At 32.2% G+C, this 7,047-nt stretch overlaps 1 pseudogene; it reads right to left on the minus strand.

Annotated features, from left to right (window-relative positions):
- Positions 1-279: 279 nt before the first annotated feature.
- On the minus strand, positions 280-6,222 carry LOC149570135 (serine/threonine-protein kinase D6PKL2 pseudogene; annotated as a pseudogene).
- Positions 6,223-7,047: the final 825 nt, after the last annotated feature.

A 7,047-nucleotide genomic window follows, 5' to 3' on the forward strand; every position in this document is an offset into this window, starting at 1 on the left:
GGCCTATATAATACACTTGGCTAGATAATGTACCTTTAAGTTCACTTGAAGAATACATGTGGCTAGATGGAGCTCTAGCCATTGGATTTATGGTCTCAATACAACTATAATGGTGGTTGGGACTAAAGTTTAAAGAGAGTTTTCCAAATAGTTCACTGTTTTGCAATAAATCAATAACAATGGACATACCAAATTACCAAATCCATGTCCAAATTATTAGAGAAAATACAAATCAATGTAAGATCTTGTAGAATTGACATATGGATTTACAATTTTCTTCTAGGTTGAATTAGTGCTAGGCATAGATTTGTTTACAGTGAACTTGAAGTCAATGGGTTTGGGGATCTCAGGTGGAATTATGCTATGAATAAGGGCCTAATTGATGCCTTAAAAGAATGGATGTTGTTTGATTTCTATAGTGCCTCTCTTATTATCTAATGTTGTGGGTCTTTAACAAGTAAGCCTCTGACCAAGTCCCTAGCTACAGAACTAACATTGAGCATATTAGGGAATTTTAATGAATTTATGACTAGATTGTATAAAGTGGCCCTATTGCTTGATCCCTTGAAAGGTATCTTTTCATGAAGCAACTCATACAAGAATATACCAAATTTCCACCTATCTAAAAAACTCCCATGACCCTCTCTTCTAATAATCTCTATAGCTAGATATTCATGAGTACCAACAAATGATATTGACCAAGCACTAGTCGGTTCAACCATTAGTTCTGGTAAATAATATGCTGAAATGCCTATCTCATTCTTTGGCTTTCTATTTTTCTTGGACCTTTGGGATAAGAAACATGTGATAAAACATTTAGGTTTTATGCAATCAAGTATTACACATGATGACTCAATACAAGTTGGTTGAATACAGTAGGCAGGGAGCCTGTGTGAAGGGTCAAAGTCTATTGATGTCGACTTTACTAGAGTAGGACTCACAACACACCTCAAGGAAAGATAAAAGTTTGAAAGAATAATATGGCCTTCATGTCTTAGTAGAAAATCTTCTAGCTTCAAATATTTTTAAGCAACTCCAAACATATGCAAGTGTTCAAGAGAAAGGAGTACTTTAGATGCCTAGAACCTACAAGGAATAAAGATAGTGAGGCTCTTCGCACTTGAATAAGTTTTTTAAGAGAATATATCTAAAAAATGTGATAGATGTTGCTACCAATACTTATTATGCAATATAAATATAACCTTTAAAAAATTTTATTTAGTGATGCATCTGCAACTCACTACAACAAATTGCAAGCAAATCCTTCAAAATTTCTTCCGAGACACTTATCATTGAGTACTTTCTACAATCAGAATTATTGAGAGAGAGTGAATCAAAATTAAAATTCATAAGTTAAATATAAAATTTAGATATGAATCAGCAAGAGAACTCCTTGGCTCATGGTTTTGTGATAGTGCTATGCCCTATAGTTATCATCAAATCTCTATTAAGATATGATGAGAAGGGCTTTATCTTAGTCCTCATAACGAACAATGATCTAAAACCTTTCCTCACTACCCTCCAAATATCCTTATCTATGATTGTTTTAAAAGTTAGTGAGGTTCTTTATGTCACTGCCAATAGAAATAACAATTGGATGTATGGGATTCCCCCTCCTTAGGGATTATTCTTCTATAATATGATTGAATTTCTTTCTACCTTAAATTATTTTGAGATAATTATGTGAGCTTTGTACTGGTATTGGTCAGTGAGGGCATGTTCTTTTTTTCCTTGCTACTACCATATATGCTCCATATGAGTACATACCAACAAGGTCGCAAACAATACCATTTATTTTGATATATTAGATGAAGAAATCAATAGTAACCCTCACCTATGAAATAAATGATATGTGTCCTTATAACCACATAAGACAACAAAAGACTAACAAAGCTCCCACAATGCCAGCTAAACCAAGAAATTGTCCATAAAACTAAAGATGACACAACATAACGAAAGGAAAACCTTCATTATAACTGAAGTGATCCTTTATCAGCCAAGGAAAAGGCTTATCATCAAAAATACCATTTGAAAGTAAAGTAATTCTAGGATAGGTGATGCCCATTGACAATCTCTAATGCATGAAGTTCACTCTACAGTAATGGAATCAAAAGTAGAAGAGGGGCCAGTATTCTTTAGAAAGTTTATTTATTGTAGTGCAAATTGTTTTAAAATGGGGATCAGTTATTTTTGGGAAATACCTTATTTAGAACTATTGATTAAACCATTGTTTCATTGAGAATCTATCAATTATTGGTTATTCTTGCTAAGAACCCACAATGCCAACGTATACTTGATAATAAACAACCCACAATACTAGCGTATACTTGCTAACAAAGAACATAATATCCCTTTTTAGTGTTTGTGAAATCTGATTTTTTTCTCTTTTTTCTTTTTCTCAAATGTTATCTTCCAAGGAATTACCTTACAAGCTACACTATGTTTGTGTTGTCTTTGTCAGTATTTATGTTAGTCTTCACATTATTTTCAATGTAGAATATAATATTTCCTATGGATTTCTCAACCTGCCCTCTTATCGTGTGCTATTTAAAAATCCTAAATATGCTACTACTTTGTACTGACATCTTGACAAAATAACTTGCTCACAAATGCATTGCATAGAAATCCTTGGCAAAGGCTAGAAAAATTTTCTTACCTACAAGATAATACCAATATAGTGCCCTAGAATTCTTCTCAAAACTATATGGTTTTCTTTTCTACAACATTTTTTTCATCGTCCTTTATGCCATTGAAAATTAATGTATAATTCACTTCTTAGGAGACTGGAATTTACTTGGATGTCACTGGTGTGACTTAAACCTGTACCCAAGTACATGTAACTTTTTTTTTGGGTGAAATCAATGATTATAATTTCCTAGACAATGACAATATAGTATATATGAATGATCTCATGGGCTTCCACTAGAACTAACTGCAAGCTACATTGAATAAGGTACAAATGAAGATGGAGAAATTATCAAAAATTTAAAATTAGAGTCCATCATTTTGATCATTCATGTTCAAAGTTAAATTTGAATGAAAGTTTCTTTAAAGTATCTACAAACTCTTTTCACATTCCATTAATTTTAATCATTATAGTTGTAATTTTTTTTATCAAATATAATTATTCTTCTTACTATATTTTACACATCTACCTTGCATCATTCATGTATGCTAGAAATTTCTTCACACACACAATGATCAAGTGTTGCACATACTTTGTGTAGAATGCCCCATATATATTAGTCATTGCCATCCTCTGTTTGCTTATGATGAAGACTAGAAACATATGCACATGCAAACAAACCTCTTGCAAATGTTTCAAAACTTTGATAGTCAAATGATTGAATATGATAAATCACATTTGGTAGAGCAAGAAGGGCCTTAATTAGGATGCCATGCTCATTTGGGAGGTTTGTGCTACAGATCCTTTCATTGGAAAACACTGTAGATGCTCAAAGATGTTTCTCAAATGTTTTATGTTTTTTTCTTCAATGATTGGCATTATGATTTAGGTAAATATTAGGATCGAATCCTCCTTCAAAATAAAGTTAGGATGACATTATTGGGCATTTAGGAATAAAGTTAGGATGAAATTATTGGGCCTTTATGCAATTCAAGTTGTTGACGGATGGGCCTTCCCAAATTGGGAGGCAAATTCCTCTTCTAATTTGTTGTACTTTAGAGGTTGTTTGGATGAACCATTAAATATCTATTGGGGTGAGATTCGTAGATGGTTACTTTTTTCTTTGTAGGAACCCCTCTGATTTTGTGGAATTTGATGATCCCTCTCTTGATATGCCGAGTTTAGATAATTGAGCCATTGCACTTTGCATGGTTGAATATGATGTGAATTATTGGGAGTAATGCAAATGACTTGTGGCAGAATCAAGGCATATAACAAGGTTTCTATTATGTTTGGAGGGGTTGAGGTTGACATAAATTTAAATCTAGTTGATTATAAAGATGATATGAAGTAGATTGGATTTATTATTTATATCAAGTGTTTATTATATTGTATTGTGTTGGTTGAATCAGAAAGATTATCTGATTGCTTTTGTATGCTTATACAAATGAGCCATCATTCAAAAGAAGAACCAACACTAGAGAATATGCAAGCCCACAAGATGATAGCCCATATATGTTCTCATTTATCTTTTTATTATATTGTGCTTGTGCTTATGCATATGATTTGAGGAGTTTGATGATAGTTGCACAATTTTCTTCAAATAGCACTAGTGATAGGATCATATAATTTTTGGTAAAGTTGTATTATTAGTTATTTTAATCTTTACTTTTTATATGGACTATAACATTGTAAGGTTATATTTTTGAATAACCTAAAAATTGTCAAGCAGTAACAATAATATAAATTTTCCTTTTTTATGTGGACTATTTCTATTCTATGAAGCATCTAAAACCATAGATAACTTTTCTCATGTGGGGCTGCTTTGGTTCACTAGGTAAGATTGTTTTTGTGTTGAATTCAACTAATCAAGTTGAAACTTTTAATGGGTTCCTCTATTTGAATATATATATGGGAAACAAGATACTAAGAGGGGTGTGAATCAAGATCTCAAACTTTTGATACCAAAATCAATTCTTATTAAATCATATCCAATTCATCATTAAAATTGTAATGTTGAAACATAAAATAAGTTCATCATACCCATAATAGTTCAACACATAACATAATGATTTGGTTACCCAGAAACCCTTCAAGATGAAGGTAAAACTGGGGTGGGGATGAAACCAACAAATCTTCCCTATTGCAACAATAAAGTTAACCTGTTAAGGTTACTATGTTTGATCATAAAATATGATCTTGGTGAAAGGTATGTCCTGTTAAAGACTAAAAGACTATTAGGTCTCACCTTGTTAGAGGGCTTGACACTTACGATAAAGTAACGACTCTATTAGGAGATTTACATAGGTTTGTTAGGACCACTTTGTTAAGCGATTTTCCCTATCTTAATTACAAAATAACCAATTTAGTACTTGAACCTCAGTATGCTCTGTAAGTTAATCTTTGATCTCCTCTATCTTTTGACTCTAATCTAATTCTCCTAATCTGATAAATCTTTTCTTTCCTTTATTGCTCTGATTGCTCTCTTTGCTGGATCTGACTAGCGACTCCTTCACATGCATGTTCCTTTATTTATTTCATCCTCTATATGATTCTAGGGTTAGAATCCTTTTTAAATAGAATATATGTGAAGCTTCCAGATCTTAATCAACAGATTAAACTTCATCATCTTTTGTCATTTATATCCCTTTTTCTGATTGATTAAATTATTTATTTAGGGTTCATCACCTTCTTCTAATGATGTGTAAATAGAATATGATCTAGCTCTATAGATATTAAATCTCATTGAATGTTGGCCAAAATTATTTACATATGAGTTTGTACCATTACAAACTCATATAACAAAACTGTATTGCTTGACACTTAAGTACTTCTGACATTCAATCATGAATGTTGTTGCTCAACTTCTATAAGTTTGTGTATTTGAAACTTGATAATTTTTCAATATGCTCAGTCATCATTAAATTACTCAGCTCATACTATATTCCTCATCTTGCAAAATTGCTCGGTCTTTACTAAATGCTCGACAATCATTGTTCTGCTCAATCTAAGTGTAACTTTCTCAGCCTTTACTAGATAATTTAGTCGCAGTAATGACCTTGTAATCTTGCCTAGTAAATAACTTGCAAATGACTAAGTGTTTGGTCACTAATCAATAACATAGGCTTAGAGATCAACAATCTCCCCCTTTGACATTAGTGGCAAAAATACTTTGTCATGAAATCATTCCTTACAAAAATATTCTTCCTTGAGACCAAAAAAAAAGTGTATTGGCTGAGTGATATCTTCTTCTTTATAACTCTCTTACTTGTTACTTCCCCTTACTTGTTTCTTGTCCCTTCTTAGTACTTATCAATTATTATCCTTGACTTATTTAATATCCCCCTTATTTTTGTCATTGATGGTAGCTGGGGCTATTGGGGTGAATTGGAACTTCTCAAAAAAATTTGATGACTAGCTACAATATTAGCATAGGCTTGGCTCCATCTTTATTGTACCTTTTCCAAAATCTGAAACTGAATCTCTAGCTCGACAACTAGGTCAATAAATCCTGCAATGTGTGCAAAATATGTTTCTTTTTGCAAAATTTCCTTGGCAACAGAAATAACCTTCTGAATTGTCTCTATGTATGGCATTAACTGAAGTTGAATTAATGCTAACTTGGTCCTTATTTTTGCATCTTTAGCTGTGAGTTCAACTACTTGTCTGATTAAATATAAGTTCATCGAATGAAGATGAACTTGAACTTGTGTTCTTACTCAATGAGTGAACATTAGTCTTCATACTTGAATGTAATAACTCTAATGATCACTGAGTATCTATTGCAAATAAATCTACATCACACAATCTCAAATATAAAGAGTTTATTGTTCTCAAAATTGTTTCCAATTGTGTAATGGTTGTAGAAAGCTCGACTTGTCATTGTACAAGTTCAATGCAAACTTTTTGCAAAACTTTATGCTCCATTCTTCTTTCAAACCATTGTAACAACTTCTCATTTGTTTCTATGTCCTCTATCTGAACTCTATCAACTACATGTACTAGTTGATCCAAAATTGTATGTTGATGATTGACATCTATAATGCCAAAAGCATATGTGAAAATGTCTCAAACAGTATGCAATACCTATCTTCTCTTTTGTTCTCTCTTCAATTGTTCTTGTTTGGCCTTTCAACTCAACAAGATTTGTAGTTCATGCATTTTCTCTCATGTAAGATTATTGAAATCATATGTAGGTAATGTAATTACCTCAATAAGGTCTATTGAATCATCAACATCCTCTTTTTCATGAGTCATAACCTGAGATCTTAAGAGTGTATTGCTCAACAGTGATAGTTTTAATCATTTCCCTTTCTCACTTGATGTCTCTTTTGGTTGTTGCACTGTTGTAGATATCACTTGTTGTATAAGTGTCACTAGTGTAGGTTTTGTAATCTTTGCACTTGACATTTGAATGAGAG

Source organism: Cupressus sempervirens, chromosome 3, assembly GCF_028749045.1.
Source record: "Cupressus sempervirens isolate cs-2001-9-10 chromosome 3, ASM2874904v1, whole genome shotgun sequence".
Lineage (NCBI taxonomy): Eukaryota > Viridiplantae > Streptophyta > Pinopsida > Cupressales > Cupressaceae > Cupressus > Cupressus sempervirens.